The 21,792-nt window shown below is 32.4% G+C and overlaps 1 long non-coding RNA gene across 1 annotated transcript in view; it reads right to left on the reverse strand.

Annotated features, from left to right (window-relative positions):
• The window catches only part of LOC110259433 (uncharacterized), a 651,590-nt gene that overhangs the window by 582,086 nt on the left and 47,712 nt on the right, over positions 1-21,792 (reverse strand). The window contains exon 3 of the long non-coding RNA XR_014838476.1: positions 1,314-1,423. This is a non-coding gene — a long non-coding RNA (uncharacterized LOC110259433). The remainder of the gene's footprint in view (positions 1-1,313; positions 1,424-21,792) is intronic.

The raw sequence follows: 21,792 nt of genomic DNA on the forward strand, positions 1-21,792 counted from the left end.
TTGCAGTGACCACGAGATCACCACCCTAATGCCCTAAAGGATATAGGTAAGGCATATATTACCAGAAACTGGGATCAGAAAAAGGATGAAATCTTTCTTGAGAGAAAACTGATCTTTGGCAATGAAAGGGAATCTAGCAGGGAGCGCATGAGAGGTAAGTACCCTTCATTATGATCTTCTGCCGGGGCTACTCTATTGCCTAAATACCTGAAGTCACCAGGTAAACTGGTGTGGTCAGGACAGGATGGCCTCCGGCAGAGAGGAACATGAAGAAGGGTGTAGAGTAGATTTACAAGGCAGAAAAGAATAACAGGAAAGCTTCAATGAGAACTTTACCAGGATAAACAGACCCCTCAGCATAGTTCTACTTAACTGTGGGAAATTCTGTCCCTGCTCAACATTCTTCCTCTTGGTAGAGGCTGAGTTTGTACTAATTTGTAAAATTGAGCATAATTTGTGCACATAGACATGGCACGTGATTCCAAGACTTTGTAAGAAGCGGAAAGATGTAGGCAATCACCCTGCTACTCCACCCACCATGTAAACCTAAGTGATTTATATGTGGTTACACATGGTGGACATTCCATGACAGTTCTCAGGAATATAAGTTAAAAGTTTAGGTGTCTTTTAAGATCCAGGCAAATATCATGAATGAGTGAATTATTCCAAGTTTAAGAAAACACAATATCTTATTACAATATTCTAAAGGGTCAGTTCCACTATTGTTTTCAAATTAGATAGGGATGGGACTGTAATTTTATTTCATCCTTTCATTTCTATATGAAAAGAAGAAAATGAAAGCAACAGCAAAAGCAAACAATCAAAACCTCAGCAATCCAGTAGTAATCAGTTCCTGCACAAGGAAATTTGCCATATCTGTTGGTTGGCTGCTAATTTCAGGAGGAATCCTGAAAGCACTGGATATTTTCCCATAATCAAAGAAAGGAAATGCTGCTGTTAGTGGGTCACAAGGCAGCAGCAGCTTTGGGTAGGCAGAAAGATCTAGTTTTTGCTTAATCAAACTACCCTGAGGAAGTGACCAAAAGGTAGTTCCTTTTGTTACTGTAAAAAGGTTGTATCTTTGGTCACAAGCTAAGTATATCCATTGATCTACTGATGCAGTAGCATTGCCTAACATACTATCCACAACTTAGAGTCACATAACGAGAAATATTGAAGTTTGGTAAGTCTTGAGAGTTTCGGTTCTCTACACGGGGTTTGGCTGTTACTGCTCAAGCCTCTCTGAGATAGTTTGCTTTTTAAAGAGTTTTGCCAGTTGGCGCTGCTAATATTGACAGGTCTCATTCACATACCTGGGACTTGACTGGTGATCAGTTCATCTCAGATGGTCTCAGCAGGGCTGATGGGAAAAGTCATGCTGTTTCACCTCTTATCTTCCAAAAATTATACCAGGCAGGTTCCCCTGAGAAGGAGAGAAACAAGAGTAAGAACTAGCCTTTCTGCAAGTCTTTCTCATGTTTCTGCTTGTATCACATTCATTATCATGGACATGGTGGGAATGAGTATTCTTTTAAAAATTTTTTTTTTTTTTGGATTTAGTAGCAATAGTTTTTCTCAAAGCACTCTGGTTAATGAAATATTTTCTGGATTACTTAGAGACCTGGGGGAAGGGAATGGGCTACATGTAAAGCACCTGGAAAATCTCATCCAGCTAACTATGGAAGGAAGAATAAATTTGAGCAAAGATGAACAGGTTTTGAGTTTTTGTTTTGTTTTGTTTTTAATCAAGAAAAAACCTTTATGTTGGGCAATGTCCCATCCATTTCAGGGAGATGATAGAATATCAGTCCACAAAGCCTTTTAGCCAGCCTGAAGCAGTAGTTTCACATGCTCAACATTTACTTTAGAAAGAAACATTAGGTCTGTCAAGCTTGATAGCCTGGAATTTATTTGCCTGACTTCATGATCTGACTCTGGGGCACGACTGCTCTTCTGAATTCCCTGTTTTCTTAAATCCTACTTGTCCTTTAAAGCTCAGTTCATTACCTTCTCTCACTCACTCATGTTGTCTTTGCAGACTCTTCCAGTTCTTTTTTACTCCATTTATGAAGTCTCAATGTATATATTAAAATTCAAACCACAAAATTTATTTCTCAAAAACTATCTTTATCTCTACCACCTACATAGGCATGTAAAATGTAGTAGGTGATTAAGACATATCTGCTTAAAAAAGAGGAATATTATACAATGTCTCTTTTTGTATTTGTTGTTTACTGCCTTATTTCCAAAGATTATTTGGAAGATGAAGATATAATAAAACAAGAACTATTTTTTATAGTTATAAAGGAAGGAAGAATCTGTAGTTCTATTAAAATTACTCAATGATGGCACAGAACTGAATACAGAGAATATAAGTATACTAGCCACTGAAATTGACTTTAGCTAAAATTGGGGATTCTGAGAATGTTTTTCCCTCAAGGAGAACATATATCAATTTTGGCAAAAATAAATAGAAAACTTTCTTCAAATTTCTTTGGAACTCCAATTTGCCTCCTTCTAAATTCAAACTTACAAGTAAATAACCCCAAGGAAGAACATTTGGACTTTTTTTTTTTAATTTTAAATTTCCCTGAGAAGTCCATCTTTGACTTGGACATAAGAAATGGAAGAGGAGTTGCTGAAAATGACCTGGGCTAAAATCTGGGGAAAACCAAAAGTTTCTTGCCACATAATCATTTCTGGTACTAATACTTTTAGGTCTAAGACATAGATAGGAGTGAAGCTACCAAATTATACAGGTATAAGCCTCATGCTGATGGAGAACAAATCAGACCCATACAAGTTTTCTCTCCACGAAGGCTCTCTTGGGCAGTGAGGTGTCACAAAGAGAAACTGGTGAAAGTTATGAAAGTTTCACAAAGGAACAAAGGAGTGCTGAAAAAGAAGGTTTGAGAGGAAAAGCATTTTCCCTTTGAGTGTTGCTGAAAACAAGTAGGGGCAATTATTTCATTTTGTTGCTGTTTGAGAGACTGGATGAAAATTGAAACAAAAAAATAGGCTAACTGAAAAATCTTCAGATGAAAACCTGGGGAATGAGATAGGGTGCTTTGGAAAAATCCGACATATTTCTGGAAGCCTGGAAAGCCATTCACATGCATATGGGGCTGCACACACTCAGAGTTGTGTGTATGTCTGGCCAATCTTGAGGCTCTCAAGATTGGGAAGTGAAGGCTGAGACAAATGTCAACAGACTCAGTGAGGCTGAAATTGTGCCCCCAACATGGACAAAGAGCTTCTCAGCAAATAATGTCCTTCAGATTAAAATGAAAGAATACTGAACTGTGAATTCTAAATTTAGTGAATACTAAACTTGAATCTATGTGAAAAAATAAAAAACATCCTTAAAGGTAACTATATTATAAAAATGAAAGATTATATAAATGTATTTTTGTTTGTAACAATCCTTTTTTTCCTTATCATTTAAAAGACAGTTGTCTAAAACTATACTTATCATTCTATATTTTAGTGTACACAATGTATAATGATATAATCTTTATGACAAAAATAGACAAAGGCAAATGTGCAAAGAAACTTACATAAGGAAAACATTGTGTATATTACTGGAATTAAGTTGGTATTAATGTGTTTGTTATAAATTAAGATGTAAATTATAATCTACAGGGCAGCCATTAACAAAATAAATCTCAATAAATTTTTAATTAGGAAATAATATAAGATCGCTACCATATGGCCAGCAATCCCACTCCTGGGCATGTATCCAGAGAAAACCATAATTCTAAAAAGATTCATGCACTTCAATGTTCCTAACAGAACTATTCACAATACTCAAGACATGGAAGCAATCTAAATATCCATCAACATATCTCCTGTCTTTATTCATATATATATTCACATATATATTCATATATATATTCACATATATATTCATATATATATTCACATATATATTCATATATATATTCACATATATATTCATATATATATGTTCACATATATATTCATATATATATTCATGTATATATTCATATATATATTCACATATATATATTCATATATATATATATAATGAAATACTCCTCAGCCATAAAAAAGAATGAAATAATGCCATTTTGTAGCAACATGGTTGGACCTAGAGATTATTATACTACGTGAAGTAAGTCAAAGTAAGACAAATACCATATAATACCACTTAAATACAGAAATTTTAAAAAGGTACAAATGAACGTATTTACAAAATAGATTCACAGACTTTGAAACAAACATGGTTACCAAAGGGGAAGAGGTGGGGTAGATGGGTATGGGGAATGGAAAAGGCATACTTTTGTATATGGAATGGATAATCAACAGGAACCTGCTATAGAGCACAGGAAAATCTACTCACTGTTCTGTGATAACCTATATGGGAATCAATATGTGTACATGTATGGCCGACTCACTCTGCTGTACAGCAGAAATTATTACAACATTGTATATCAGCTATACGTCAATAAAATCAAATTTAAAAAGATAATACAAGATATTTCCTCTGACAAAGACAGAATACAATCAGAAGTCAGTTACAAAAGGTAACTTGGGAAATTTACAATGATGTGGAAATAAAACAAACAGCAAACACGCATATTCAGATTCAGAACCACCATTCTAGGATATAAAGTTAGACTAAAACCAGAAAACCTCTGCTAGTGTTCAAAATTAATAACAAGAAAAATACTTGTATTTTACTGTGAGAATTAATAGTTGCTGAAAAGTTGAGTGATCATTAAAATTCAACTCCTTGGAGTCATAAAATAAAATTATTGCTTTTTCACTATGTGAAATGGTGCATATATTATTTAAACTACTGCTAATTTGTGTGCCACATTGAAATAATTGCTCTGGAGTCCATAATATCATTTGTTAAGGAATCAAGATACCAATGCTTGATTAGGCTTAAATTTAATCTTAAAAATTAAGCTGAAAATGCTTTCATTTGATTAAACACAGGGATAAATTATAACTAGGAAATGCAAATAATATTTTCATATATTTACTGATAGACTAGGATTTTAAATGATTACAAGTTGAGATAAACTTCTTCAGAGTATATATTTTCACCTTCTAATCAATATATCTGTTATAAACATAAAACTGAGCAAATATGGTTGAAATATGACAAGATGGTAGAGTGAAATAGTGAATGTGAAAATAATATTTCAAATAAATGTCAACTACTTATTCATTACAAATTATACAGTTTTATTATGAGATAATACATATTTTATTGGAAATACTGATTATTGAAAAAAATATGTATTACTCTAACACTGTTAGCTCATTTAATTCTCACAGCAACTTTATGAGGTACATAATATTATTATAAATGTTTTACAGTTAGAAAAACAGAGTCCCAGATATTCTTGCAGTTTCTTTTGACCACATGCTATAATCATACTTTTCTTACATTAATCTCAGAAGCAACCACTAGCATGAGTTTGGCATATAATTAGCTACTCAATTTTTACTTTTTATATTCATGTCTATCTATGAACAACATATAATAGTGTGTTGTGTGTTTTAAATGTACATAAATATTACCAGACTGTGCATATTGTTCCAAAAACTTTTTTTCTCAAGTTTTGACATGTGGATAGATGTATTGTTTATACTTTTTAATTGTTACCTTTTAGCCCAATCACTTTAATTTTACAAGTACAGAAATGTAGGGTGAGGAAAGTTATTTAAAAAGGATTAATTTTTTGAATTAATATTCTGTTCCTTTTATTGTTAGGCTAGTACCTCTTCTACAACATAACAGCCACTTCCATTTGCATCCTGTAGGATTTTGCATAATGCACTGTTCTGGAGTTCAACATCCTCATTAGCAGAGATGATAGATGATGATACAGCTGAATTTGGTGATCTCTACTTTCAAAAGTCTAAAAGCAACAATTTTGAAAATCTGTTTCATAAGGACAATTTTTTAAATTTCCTCATGAAAACACTGACATCTTAATATTACATTTTGTGTGTTCTCTTGAAATCTCTCAGAATTCTGGGCACCTAAACAGGGAAGATCAAGATTTGTAAACATATCTGACTTCTTCTGTATACTCATCTATTCATAATGTCCTTGGCTGATCTTCCCAGGAGATTTTCTCTGTACTATGCTTATTCTCTTTATTTTGCTTTAGGGAATAACTTAGTGATATCAAAAGAAATTATATGACTAAAACATTTTAAATCATCTTTTCTTTTGCCATAGCTGTTAAAACTGTTCTTTGCACTCAATTTTGTGTGCGTGCATGTGTATAGTTTCTTGAGCTTTAAAAAACATTTAAAGAGAAATCCACTAAATGATAGTTTTCTATAATCTATTCATTATAAATGATTGAAGGTGCACACTTCCATTTTAATTCCAAATATATACTTTCTAAATGACTTTGTGTAATGTGAAGAAATCCTTGAGGTCAAGAAGTACCAGGATTTTCTTTATTCTCTGAGTATAATATTTCTACACTCCAATGTCCTTACAGTCTCTCATTTCTGATAAATAGCCAGAGGATTAATGTTTTAGTGAAAGCTAGCTTGTCACCTTCAAAAGAAACCCTCTTCAAATCAAAGTCTCTTATGTGGCTTGACTACAGAGTAAATTTTAAATAAACACTCTAAAAGAAAGATAAATTATTTTCCAACCACTTGTCTGTTTGTACCAATTTGTAACTATGTTATACACACAAATACACACACACATATAGCTATGTCTACATATAGATATAAATGTGTACACTTGCAGAAATTTTTTTTTTTTTTGGCTGTACCTGTGGCATGTGGAAGTTCCTGAGCCAGGGATAGAACCTGTAACACAACTGTGATAACCGCAGATCCTTAGCCCACTGAGCCACAAGGGAAATTCCTACAGAGATTTTCATAAAGGTAGACATTCTTATAAGAAAAGTCTCTCTTAAATAACAACAATACCCATAGAACTAAATTATTTACTTTCTTTAGTTAATTTAACAGTCTATTATAGTTCATATACCTTAAGGTGATGTGAATCCAAAAACACTGTGAACAAGAAAAAAATTTAAAAAAAATTTTTTTAATTAAAAATCTGTTTAAGGTTGATGGGTGCTAATGTTTAAATTTTATATCTCTGGTACAATAAGTTGATATATCCAAAAATTTTATTACATATCATATGCAGAAAACATAGAGCAATATAAATAGGAAAAGAAATCCAACATTTTCTCATGTTAATAAAGCCCTGAAGGGAGTTCCCACTGTGGCTCAGTCGTAATGAACCCAACTAGTATACATGAGGATGCGGGTTTGTTCCCTGGCCTTGCTCAGTGGGTTAAAGAATCAGGCATCACTGTGAACTGTGGTGTATGTTGCAGATGTGCTCGGATATAGTATTGCTGTAACTGTGGCTTAGGTTGGCAACTACAGCTCTGATCAGACCCCTAGCCTAGGAAATTCCATATGCCACTGGTATGACCCCTAAAAGACAAAAATAAAAATAAAAAAATAAAGTTCTGAAATAATGTGAAAAGATGTCATCCAAACTATTAATTTCTTTCTTTCTTTCTTTTTTTTTTTTTTTAGGGCAGTATCCATGGCCTATGGAAGTTACCAGGCTAGCGGGATCGAATCCGAGCTGTAGCTGTCAGCCTATGCCACAGACACTCGTGAGATCCAAGCCATGTCTGTGACCTACACCACAGCTCACAGCAATGCCAGATCCTTAACCCACTGAGTGAGGCCAGGGATTGAACCCGTATCCTCATGGATCCCATTTGAATTCAGTAACCACTAAGCCACAAAGGGAACTTCCTATTAATTTTTTTTTTTTAAATTTTCCCCAGTTTCTGACTCTACCTTCCTACCAAGGTCCAATGTGAAAAGTAAAATGAAACAATAAACATGCTGAAAGGAGTAATTCGAAAAAGAATAAATCAAAAAATTTTCAAAAATCTATCCTGATTCTACTCGCCTGACTTATTACTGAAAAATATGATGATATTATAACCTTAGAGTTACAACTGTTTATCATTCTTCATGTTGTTCCGAGATCCTCTTAGCATCTTTTTTTTCTAAGGTTTTAGGATACTTAATGATGATTCAGATTCCTTTATCTAAAAACTCTTATTGATTTAGAAATCATCAGTTCTCCCTGCAGTGTCAATAGCTTAGAGATGTTGCATTTGTCATCACAAAATCATGCTACATAATCCAAGTGTTATTTAATAAAATACCTGACAAACTGATTGTTTTTTAAAACATTTTAATTTGACTACTTCATAATAGCGTCCATGGAGGCACCTTGAATGTTTTCAAATCCATTTTAGGCAAGCTTCTTCTGGAAAGTCTTCACGCTATTAGCTAATCTCATCCTTAGTGATTTAATTAATATTTAACCCCAAAAAGTACTATTTTTCTGAGATTTCCCTGTTTCACCTTTTTTGCTAATTTTCATTGCCAAACTTTCAATGACGCTACTGGGAAATATTAAGTCTTCTGCACAGTGAACTCAAATACAACATGGCGTACTTTTTATGTTTGATTTAAAAATAATTATGGGCATATAATTTAAGGAACAGTGTTCAGTATTTTACCACTTCATATATACGTATGTGTGTATATATGATTTAAATCCTTTACACTGTAGAGTGCTAGATTGTCTTTTCTAAAATACAATGAAAATAGTATTTCAATATGTATTTACAGTCTCATTATATTTTCAAGAACCGTTCTCATGCTAATGACATGTTATAATTTTAGCTTTGTGGATTAATGAAAGTATTTTGTGTAATGAATAAGGATACACTAAAAAGGATGTTTGCCCTAAAACATGAAGTAGAAAGCTAATAAAAACTGTCTCAATAACAACTTCCTCTAAAATGTATAGGAAAAGAATAGTGTATGGTAGGATAATATGTGAAGTACTAGCAGATACCAATTGTGTTAATTTCCTTCCCAATTTCCATATTAACTCTGTTGTTTCTTTATTTGGGCTTATGAGATTGCCTGAGAGAAGGGAGTAGTCAGGGTAAATATTGGACCAAAATGACAAATTCACAGCTTTATGTTTGAAAAACAGATTTTCCCTTCTAAAGGTATAGCTTACACAAAATAAAATGAAAATGAAACATGCAAGAAAGCTAAGATCAGGCATAAGACAAGATCAGACATTAGATCACAACATCTGCTAATCCCACTACTCTTTAAAGAAGAGATTTGAAAGGACTGTCCCAATGTCATTGCACTGTATCCTTCTCTCTCCTCTGTTCCAAATCTGAAGTTGAGGCCGTAGGATCTCCACCATACATTTAAGACCCTAGAAGAAAAGATCTGCACTGACGCTTTATGTGAAATTCTGGGAGTTCACAAAATTGAAGATAATTCTTCTCACTACAAATAGTGTGGGACCAGTAGAGTAAAATGGCTATGTGTAGTGTTAGAAATAGATTGGGCCTGCTGACAGATTCAGGTAAGCAAAGAAAGCAGCTGAACCTTCCCAGAGCCAAAAAAATTGTGAAACAGCTGCAACTGCAGGACAGCACCTGAGTGGCTTTTACTGGTATAATCAGAGACAGAGGCCACAATTTCAGAATCCAATTGAAAAATAGGGCATCTCCATACACATGTCTGGAAGTTAATATATCAACTTATCTGTTATCATATGAAATATTACATGCTACAGCATTGCTGAAATGTTACTTCTAGTGAGGAGGAAAATTAGTCTATAATTAAGGTAAAAATATCCATACTCTATGTCATAAACAAAAAGGATTTATCCTAATAAAGAATTATATAATACATAATTTAGAAGCACATTAAATATCTAGATATATGAATTTTTCATATATCCAATGCATAAAATTATTGAAAATAATCCATATTTAGAGTCAAATACCTACTATTTCAGTATTTTTAGATAACAATTGTTTCGGCAAAATACTGTAGTCCATTTCAAACTGCTTAGATAACAAAGTTTGGATGATTAATTGCAATACTTGTTAGACATGAGCAAAATCTCTATACATATAGAAAAATTATTTCTTAAGAGTCCCATTGTGGCTCAGTGGAAATGAACCCAACTAGTATTCACGAGTATGAGGGGTCAACCCCTGGTCTAGCTCAGTGGGTTATGGATCCGGCATTGCCATAAGCTGTGGTGTAGATCTCAAATACGGCTCAGATCCCATATTGCTGTGGCTGTGGTGTAGGCCTGCAGCTCTGATTCGACCCCTAGCCCAGGAACATCCATACACTGCATGTGCGGTCCAAAAAGAATAAAGAAGGAAAGAAAGAAAGAAAAATTACCTCCTCAATATTAAAAGACCTTTCTTTTGAAGTTAATTTTATTTCATTGTTTAAAGTTTTATTGAAGTATAGTTGATTTATTATGTTGTAATAATTTCTGCTGTACAACAAAGTGATTCAGCACATTTTGTGTATATAAATATACACAAAAGACCTTTTGAAGTGTTTTGGTTTTTCATTAGTATTTCAAAGTGCTGGTAAATTATTTTTTTCTCTAGACATAACCAGATTAAATTTTACCTTTAGCTCAGTTTTATTCAAATATCTCAGATTCAGATTCAGATTTAATAGTTGTTTTCTCCTCCAAATACCTTGAATACTAATTAACTCTGGTTAATTAAAAGGGCTATTATTTTAATATAAAAGTAATGTGAAGTTTGTGGGTTACATGCAATAAATTAAGCTCAAACATGCAAGAACAACAGTTTACTTGATTTGAAGGATGGGGTACCGAAGAGAAGCAGATGAGCATGAATGAGACAGTTAACATTTGGAGAGGCTGAAAGTCCATATGAGCTCTGAGTGGTCAGAGAGATAGACGCCTAATTCTGCCAATCCACTCCTTAGCCCTCCAGGTTGGACAGGTGTAGGTGTATTTAGTAAGGATATTAATTTCATCTGAATACATTAAATTTAACATAGTTGACTTTAGAGTTTATACCTAACATATGCAACTTAATTTATACCTATAGAGAGCAGACATGATATTAGATGTCCAAAATTAGCTATTTACAATGTTTCCAGAACAAACACCTTTAAGGAGCAGTGGCAGAAGGATTACAGTGAAGTGATATTGGTAGTACTTTCAACTTACATTATTTTAATTTTTAACAAATATTAATTTTGTAATTAAAACAATAAATAAAAAAAGGAGGAGTTCCCGTCGTGGAGCAGTGGTTAACGAATCCGACTAGGAACCATGAGCTTGAGGGTTCGGTCCCTGCCCTTGCTCAGTGGGTTAAGGATCCGGCGTTGCCGTGAGCTGTGGTGTAGGTTGCAGACGCGGCTCGGATCCCGCCTTGCTGTGGCTCTGGCGTGGGCCAGGGTCTACAGCTCCGATTCGACCCCTAGCCTGGGAACCTCCATATGCCACGGGAGTGGCCCAAAGAAACAGCAAAAAGACAAAAAGACAAAAAAAAAAAAAAAAAAAAAAAAAGGAAAGTACACTTCTCTGAGCTATCTATGCTACTTTTCTTGAATCTAGGAAGAGGAAATTATTTTCTACTTATTTAAATGTAAATTAATTATTTCAACTTAAATGTAATATTTATGCTCAAAGTCAAAATTAAAAGACCTCTTAATCAAGTTAATTATAGAAGAAGAAGATTTTTAATGAAGAGGGGCCAACTTCTATTACGGGCTTGCTTTCTCATACTTCCAACTTTCCTTAGGATTATTCAACTACACATATGACTTTTACATCTCTAGAGAGACTCCATTTACTTTTTCTCAGGTTTTCTGAGGTTTAATTTACATACAATAAAACTCTATAGGTATACATTGCAATTTGTCGTGACATATTTACACAGTGGTGTAACCACCACCCCAGTTGAGATATACATTTTTGTCATTCCAAATGTTCCCGATATCACTATATAATTAACTCCCTATCATTGCCACAGCCAGGACCTGGCAATCATTGACCAATTTCTGTCCCTATAGTTTGCCTTCTCTGGAAAATCATGAAACTCTGCAGTGTATAGACTTTTCTGTCTAGCTTATCTAACCGAACATGCTTTTGATAATTATCCCTGTTTGTGCTTATACCAGTGAAGCAATATTACTTTTATAAATTTCTGACTTGAAATAAGTATGCATGGACTGCAATATATTTTTTAATCCAATGCCAAATTTAATGAATATTAGAAATTTTTTGATCTAGAATTATTGTGAATAAAGCTGTTATAACATTCACACATAAGCCTGTGTGAACATGTTTTCCTAAAAGTTTTACAGTGAGGTCTAATTATCCATCTAAAATTGAATTTTATATATGATGTAAGATATGAACTGAGGTTCATTTTTATATGTATATCTAACTTAACCAGAACCACTTGTTGAAAAGGCCATGAAGATTTATTCCTGGAAACCGTATTCTGTTTTATTGATCTAGGTGTCTATTTCTTTGCCAAGTGTGTACTAGCATCATTATTATAGCTTATATAAATTATTTTAAAGTTGTTTGGTTGATGTGGTGCCTCTACACTTCCAAATAAAAGTTCAAATTGGTTTATCAATGTCTACAACAACCCTGCTGATATTTAAATTGCAATTACATTGAATTTTCAACTCCATAAACTCTGTAAATACCTATTTATTTGGATCTACTATATTTAATTTCATTGATATATTTTAAGCATATAATTGCTTTGTATATTTTTAGATTTATATCTATTTTATTGATAATATTATCAATAATATTTTTGCAGCTTTTAATTATTATTGGTAAAAGTCAAATGCATTTTATTTTTTATTAATGTTTTATGTTGAAGCCTGCATAAACCCACACATTAGTGTGAGTTGGATTTTACCCCAAGATTATTTAGGGTTTTCTATGTAGCTTTACGTGTTGGGTTTCTATCCCCTCCTTCAATCCCCTTTCTCTCTCTTTCTCTCTCTCTCTCTCTCTATCTCTCTCTCTCTCTCTCACACGCGCGCACGCACACACACACACGCATGTTTTTCTCAAAACGTTATCTCTTGTTTTCAACATTTATGATTTTGTTTTCCTTACATTATGTCACTGGTTAGGACCTTCAGTTCATTGTTAAAGAGAAGTGGTGAATTTCATTGCCTTGAAATTTTAACGAAAAAAACAGAGTCCCTTACCAATAAGTATATTTCTCATAAATTACCCTTATTACATTGAGAAAATTGCATTACTAGATGCTGAAAGTTTGTATAATTACATATGTTGAAATTTCTCATATATTTTCATCTATGAAAATAATTTTTAGCCTAATATGGTGATTTACAATTTATTTTTAATTATTGAATTTTGCTTTCCTGGAATAAATCCCATATTGTCAAGGTTTATTATCTTCATCATACACTACTGAATGGTACTATTATTAAAAGATGTATGTGTTCATATTTATGAGGAAGAATGGTCTATACTTTTCTTTTCCTCTAATCTCTATTTAGCATCAATATCAAGCTAATAGTGGCCATAAAATGAGTCAGGAAGTGTTTCAATAAATTCATAATATATAAATATTGAGTTAATTCAAAATGCTATGCAAGGTCCCTGGACAAACCTAAGAGTCTCTTGAGTTGGGTGTTTGACATAGCAAGCAACAGAATGAAATTCCTGTTCTTCCTGTTCAGACTTTTTTCTGTGACTGTCATACCTGTGTTGTAATAAGTAATACGGCAACTATCTAATGTATGGGACAGAGGTAAGAAATAGGTAAAATCAAGAGAGATACATTTTACTCTATGGTCTATATATAGAGAAGTATTTTTTATAAATTAGACATTAAATTTGTTTTATTAACTAAAAATATTTTCTTTAATTTTTCCGTTTATTTAGGATAAAACTGAAAAATTTAGGCTATTTTAATATTATAAAATATAAATAAGAGGATTTAATATTTTTAATAACCGCACAATAAGCTGTGGATATGTGGATACTGCTAGCTTTGTAAGAGTTAAAACACTGAAATGTTATTTTAAAAATTCTACTGAAAATAATTATTTTCATTCATAAATATCAAAATCATACTAAAGCTATATTTTATCCTAATAAAAGTAGGAAGAAGAATGATTTAAGTATGGTACAGGTATATCTATGGAACACACATAACTAGAAAAATTTTTATTCAGAAAGACAACATAGTTCGGTTTCTTTGAACTGTAAATGGCCAATCTCAATGATCACCCACTGTGCCAGAGGAAAATTAAATTGAATTTAGTTTTACTTCAATTTATTTGCAACTGAGGGGACAAAACCTGTGCACACTCATAACATTTTATCTCTGAACCAATAACTAAAAAGTCTAAAGTTGTTAAGGCATCTTGTAAAAGTTGAGAGGTCAGTAAAGGGTTTGAACCTGAATAACACAGCACTCTTCAATCTTTTAGTTCAAAACAAACATAGAAGACACAGTAAGCTCACTGATAGAAAAGATGCTTTATTTCTCTGGTGAAGATAATTCACATGACCTGTTTGGTTCACCTCTCTCTGTTTATATAAATCGCGTACTCCCTTCACCTTCAGATCCTTCTGCACAGATGGCCTCTAAGGCAGTCTTTTCTGTTGTTGCCCTACTGCACTGTTTATGGTTCTAGGAGCAGTTCTTTTCCACTATAATTCTCAACAATTTCTCTACAACTGCTAGTTTACATATATGCTTGTAGGGTAGATAAAAGTACATTTGTTAAAAATATTTCACGAATAACTCATCAGTATAATTATTAAACAAACATTTCTTGTGAACCTATCATGTGTCAGTCAATATTCCAGGCACTAAGGTGTACAGTGGGTCTCACTCCCCTGCTCTGACCACATACACACACTACCCACAGGGGTCAATCAACATCAGAAGCCAAGACCTCAGTGGCTTTCAACAAAATGTGCTCATTACATAGACTCAGTTTAGCATGAGTGTGTGTGTGTGTTTGTATGTGTGTGCTAACTTAGCTTTTGGAAAGTTGAATAACGTTGTAAATATTATATTTTTTACTGCTTAACATTAAAAATTATAGCATGTATTATTCATTTTTCCTACCACTGTATCATTCAAATTGAACCACAGGAAAGATACCATATTTCCATTATGCTATATTGCCACTTTTTATTTGCTCTATAAAATTAAAAACATATTTAAAACATATTTCTTTAAAAACATATTTATTTCCCAAACTTTATTCTTAATTTTCTGCTCCTTTAGGATCCAAAGATGATATAAAGCTTATGAATGTGAAAGTCTTTAGAATAAAATGCAATTTAAATTCAAGAATGTGGTAATGACTCAATCATGTATTACCTTATTTTAGGCCAGACAAGTCATTATATAAGTTTTAAAGGATAATTTCTTTTACTCAATATTAAAATGATACATTCTCAGAAATTAATGTAAACAAAATCAAAATGTCAATGTGGTGACTGCCATTTTTGAAGAAGCATACTCTCTGTGGCTCAGCAAAGCCCTCTACACTCTTATTGTTTCACATTCTTCCACCTCATTTATAGCACATTTCTGCTCACTTAGTCTTTATAAATTTGCCAGAGGATCCTTTAATCTAATGGCATCATTCAGTAAAAGAGAACTAATATTACATAATTATTTGTTTTACTTTTGTAATTTAGTTGCCTATATTTTTAAGTTGGAGGATAACAATATTTCTAAAAGATAAATTTAAAAACTTAAAAAGGTAAAAGTGTTTATTCTTTAGAATTTCACACTATGAGCGTGGCATGAACTGTAGCTCAGAAAATTCACCACACCACCCACTGTTGCACAACTTATTGGCATGGCTGAGACTAAAATTAAGATTTGCTACAACTAGCATGGCTTAGGAAATATTTTTGATCCCCAAGCAATAATTTGTACATCACATGTGAATATCTGTATGAACAGTGTATTCCCTAAAAACTAAATAATTAGTATGTACTATTTAAATTCTCCAATAAGCTAAGGTTTTTTTTATGATGCAGTATTATTTCAGATTTAAAACTATTGCTTAAAATGTATTCTACCACTTTATATTATCATTATTAAAATTATTAATCAAAACTAAAATATATCTACTTTTTAAAAATACATTAAATATGCTTATATTGCAAAAAATGCTTAATATAGTATACTGAAATATTATACCATTAATAATGCTAAAATAATATGTGGTTAATTTTAATTGCTTAGAATATATGGTTCTCATTTGTTTTCACTGGTTTAAAAAACATCGTTCCTGATACTAAATATTCCCTAACAGTGAATAAAAAAATTTATAACATTATACATATTAGACTAAAACAATTTCTCAATATATCTAACATTTTTATCAACTTTAGATACAGATATAGTCTACAACTAGATTCTAAATGTTATTTTTAAGTTGTATTTTAATTCTGAAAGACTCTTTTTACAGAATGCAAGGTAGGATTTATTTCAACAATATAGTAAAAAAATCCACTGAGTTTGCACTTATGTTGTTTTGGTCCCAATAACCAAGGTACTCTGTGAACTATTTGACTTAATTTGAAATATTACTAATGACTATCAATTCTCCAGTTAATTTTGTGCCAAAGCCCAGGCTACTTTTGCAGCAATATAATAGCTGGATATTGTTTGAAATGATCATGTAGTTATATTTTGATTAGTTTTAGTGAAATTTGCTAACAGATTAGGTACTATCTTAGTGACAACTTTCAGTTGGAGCTAGTAATTTTAATGGAGATCTCAAAACCAAATCTAAAATTATTAACATATAGACATGATTTGGACAATAAAAGGGTATAAAGTACAAATAGTCTCTCCATTCCCCAGCACATTCTTATCAGCAATTATTTTAAACTGCTTTTTCTTCTTGTTTGGTCACTAATTTTTATTTCTAAATAATATACTGTGCTTTTATTTTTTAATTTATGAAATTTAAATGTTACCCATTGTATGCATCCTATAGCAACAAGATAATTTGTTTTAGTTATACACTTGAACAGTTATTTTATCTATTTTTATCATTCTACTTAATTCCATAGATCAAATATCTAACATGGCTTATGAATCTAAGCATTTATTTCCTTTTCTATCAATTATAGATAGCACTTCTTGATTCCTCTCTTTGTAAAAGGAGAATATTTGTACATAATCTGTTCCCTTAAGATTTTTTCCTTCCCACCACCTAACCTTTGTCATATTTAAATTTGTTGTACAAGCTTTATATATATGTGTATGTGCTTATATACATATGTGCATATACACACACAGAGTCACACAAAAAATATGTTAGTTAACAAAAGACTAGATATGGATTTATTTTAAATGGGAAAAATCAGTACATTTACTGTTTGTATTATTATGATTCTAAAATCTCTCTTCATAGCACAAATAATTTACAATGCTTAAATTTCTCTATTTAAGATTCAAGCCTATGGTATGGAAAACATGTTATTATGTTCTAATGAAATTGTACAAATATCTAAATTTACTTTCAGAATTTACAGTGTCTATTTTGATGCTATTAAGTTAAATAGGTTAGGTATGAAGTAAGTATACTGAAACTCTGAAACTCTCTTACCCTAAATCTATTATCTTCCAGTTTATTCCCTGCCCACTTGCCCTGCAAAAAAAAAAAAAAAAAAAAAAAAAAGGTTGAACAAAAAGAAAGTATAATTTTACTTATAGCAGTGGTTTTTTTTATTACTTATATAAAAACTTTTGGATTTTCTACTTTCTTGATCTTTTTGTAAGCTAACTTGACATTAAGAATTTTGAATCAACTTTCATTTCATCGGGCTGCAAACACAATATGGTATGTTTCTAAACTATACTATTAAGTTTATCTACTTAGAATATTTAGAGGTTGTTTGGGTTTTCCATATTTGTTTTTCATCAAAGTTGATTCATGCAGCTTAGAGTTTTGAAATTAACTCCTCAAAGTTCTTTGCTGTGTAAACAAGGATAAGGTAAACATCCTTCATAAAATGCACCTTTTAATCTGTGTCATATTTGACTTGTCAAATCAATGTACCCTTGTGATCAAGTGATTAAGCTATTTACTGCTCTTGCACAGAAAGCTGTTAAATAGATCATAAACACAACATTATGGAGTGGATGTCAGAATCTCTAAATTTCATTCACCAGTTAGTTGTATGACCTTGAACAAGTCACTTAATCTTTTTGACCTCAAGTTCTTTCCATACACAGCAAGGACAGCTATTATCTCTATGGGCTACTTCGCTTGTAAAGAACGCTGTGATTTTATTCTACAATTATCTCTGGAATGGATTTAGCATGAGGGAGGAAAGCTTCATTGCAATGGTTATGCAAATAACCTCATATGAATTATGGAGTTAATTTAATAAGCCTCTTAGCTTTTGGGGGTAATTTTCAGAAAAAGTAAATACTCATTTAAGAAGACACATACCAAAGATAACTTTTAGTTGAAAAGTTGTAAAATATTTCCCCTTATGACTAAAAATTTCTGGCAGCTGCTTGTTAATCATAAGTTTCAAACATTTGTAACTGTGACTCAGAAATTTCCATGTTAGTGGTATAATAAGCTAAGAAATTTAGTAATAGAATCTATAGCACTATAAATTTATTTTACATTCTCAAATTTTCTTCATGTAATTTCTTAATAATAATAACTTATCTACATATATATGATGTATATTTCTAAGGAAAAAGTATATGTTTGATATGTTAATTTTTATATCAATGTAGGGGAAAAGAGTCACAACTCCTGAGGTCTTGCCCTTCTTAGGCTGTTCTTGCTTGCTGGGTGGCCTTAAGTTAAGCTGATCAAGTTACTATTTTGTAAAGCTTGCCAAACATTGTCAGGGATTTGGAGAAGGTAATGAAATCATAAGTGTAAAATGCTCTACAAATAGAAAGGTCAAAGACCAGCATATGTGAAACACATTTTCATTCCTAATGAGCAGTTGGACAGTTGGACACTTAGTAGGGAATGCTCAAACCTCTAATTTTCAAGAACCACTTCATTTTGGAGCAAATTGAGAAGTAGCATTATTTACTGAGTAAGGTTATTGCATCACTATTTGAAACATCAGTATTTCCACGCATGCCTTAGCAATAATAATGTTCACATTAATATTGATGCTAATAGCTAATAACAAATGTTATTAATGATATGTTAGAAAAAGCAGAGACTGAGTTGTTTGATAGAGTTAGGTTCAGATTACAAAGTTACTACTTAGTATCTCTGTGGGTCAAACTTTTCTGCCCTTATGATCCACTTGACTACATGGTAAAGTTGTTTTAAAATCATTTTCTAAGAGGAAACATGGCCTTGCCAGCACCTCAGTTCAGGGCAGACTGAGGAGTTCTCTTCAGGCACAAGTCATCATTAGCCTCTGAACCTCCTCAAAAAGATCTTTACTCTTCTCCCACAGTGATTGTAGTACATCTATACCTGTGAGTCTCTTCTTAACTGACAAAGTACAGGATTGGTGAGTAAGGCATTTGACAGAGTAAAATCTCATGCTTAGCATAGTTCAAGAGTTACTTAAAATCCAGCTGAATTCAGTTTGCCTATTATAAAATATTCCCCTAGATGAAAACATATTATTCTAGTATACTTCTTCCTCCTACCCTGAATCTTTCCCTCAAAATGTTGAGATTACAAATGAATTTCACTTGCATGTAAATTATCCACCTTATATTGATAATACTGCTATAAACAAATACAAAAAAGCATCTACTAAAAAAAAAACAAAAACAAAGGAAAATCCTAACAAAGCCTAATTGTACTTATGTAAAATGATTTATTAAATATGTTAAAGATTTTAATTAATACTTTGGAGAAAAATTTCTATTAACTTCTTGTTCCATGAGCAGTTTAATTTCTTCAAGCAATATTCTTTCTTTTAGACACAATGAATTGCAATATGTACAGTTTTCCTCTTCATAATTTTTAGACAGATTTGTGAGTCTCTAAGATCATCATGATATATACTTTATTCTAACTCACATAATTTTTCCCTCACTCTAATTTTTATCTTTCCTTTCATACACCTCTTTATACTGTATTATTTTGTAATTTTTTAATATTTCTTAAGTAATCTAATATCCTCTTGGGAAAAAATAGGGTATAAATCAATTAACTAATTACATGATATTAAAGGAGTCAAGAAGTCTCAGATATGGTGCAGATGGCTAAGAACTCTACTGCAGTGGCTCTGGTTCAATCCCCAGCCCAGCACAGTGGGTTAAAGGATCTGGCATTGCCACAGTTGCAGCTTGGATTCAATGTCTACCCCAGGAACTTTCATGTGCCACAGGTGCACCAATTAAAAAAAAAAAGAGTTCCTGTCGTGGCTCCGTGGAAAAGAATCTGACTAGCATCCATGAGGATGCAGGTTTAATCCCTAGCCTCGTTCAGTGGGTTCAGGATCCAGTGTGGTCATGAGCTATGGTGTAGGTTGCAGACTTGGCTCAGATCCTAGGTACTGTGACTATGGTGTAGGCCAGCGGCTACAGCTCCAATTTGGGCCCTAGCCTGGGAACCTCCATATGTCATGGTGCTGCTCTAAAAAGATTTAAAAAAGTAAAAGGAGTTCTTTCATAATCATTTTATATAATGTCAGAGCTGGGCTAAACAAATGCTAAAATCTTTAAGAGTAAGGAAATAAAATATTGCCACGGTAGTGCAAAGGGGTTTCTTTCTTGGCTCTTTCCAGCATTTGACAACAACAAACTAAATCTGGAGGGCAAGGGAACTTGAAGAATTCTGTACAGGTCAGCCTTAAAGGACAAAGGCTAGAGTGAAGTGTAAGAAGAGATCTAGAAGGTCAGACTGAAGCTATGTAGGACAGAGGGAGTGTGAGAATAAAGACAGAATTTTTATTCATCGTTACTTTTTAAAGAACTTACTTTACATAGCACATCTCAGAGTATATTTGGAGATGCTATCAGAATTAATTGGTGTTATTTACAGTCTCTTTTAGCTGTATACAGGATACTAAGGAACTTGTCATTTTAATGGCAAATATTTCAATTGTATAGTAATTTAGTAATTATCTACCAACCGCACCATTATGAATGATAAGTTGAAGCGGCTGAATTTGTCTCAATCACTTCCTAAATGTAAACACAATTGAATTCAGTCTACTCTCCTCAAACATCTTGTCTAATGATGAGGTATGCAAACTGGAAATGCCAGAAGACCATATTATAATTCATTTATTTATTTGTCACTCTTCCCAGCAAACTAAAATCTCTTCAATTTTAGGTATGTCAAAGTATTATTTTTAAAAAAGACTGAAAATGTGATTCACATATAAACATAGAAAGAACATGTGTCAATATGTTATTTATCTATCACATTGATAAGAGAAAAAATAAGATGATAAAGTTGGTTCAAAGGAGAACCAGAAAAAGTATATATGGGCTCTGAAAGAGAAAATACAGTTAATTATAAGATGTCTAGGTCAAATGTAAAATAAGTTGTTCTCCTACAGGACAATAATGACACAAAATTTAAGATTATTGTTTCTACAATATAGAAGTTATTTTCATTTCTATAGGAAAACATCTACAAGTTACCATAAAACTTCATATGGTCTGAGTTCTATTCAAGTCTAAGCAGGAAGTCAAAGGTACTTTGTTGTAAAGAGTTAAATAACTTCTCTGTGTTCCTATTAAATAGTATTCTAATATGACACTGAAGCAATAGCCAGTCATAGGTTTCTCTAATTGATAAGTATTAATTTTTTTCTATGTGAACATAAATTTTTCTGGAAGTGAAAATATGTATGGGTAGTTATGGATGCAAGTGTTGCAAAACTGTTCAGCAAGTACATAAACACAAATCTGCCTC

This window comes from Sus scrofa, chromosome 2, assembly GCF_054392235.1.
Source record: "Sus scrofa isolate SSC_HxYL_T2T_F1_AM1 chromosome 2, Sscrofa_HxYL_maternal_Yorkshire_Landrace_v2.0, whole genome shotgun sequence".
NCBI classification, from domain to species: Eukaryota; Metazoa; Chordata; class Mammalia; order Artiodactyla; family Suidae; genus Sus; species Sus scrofa.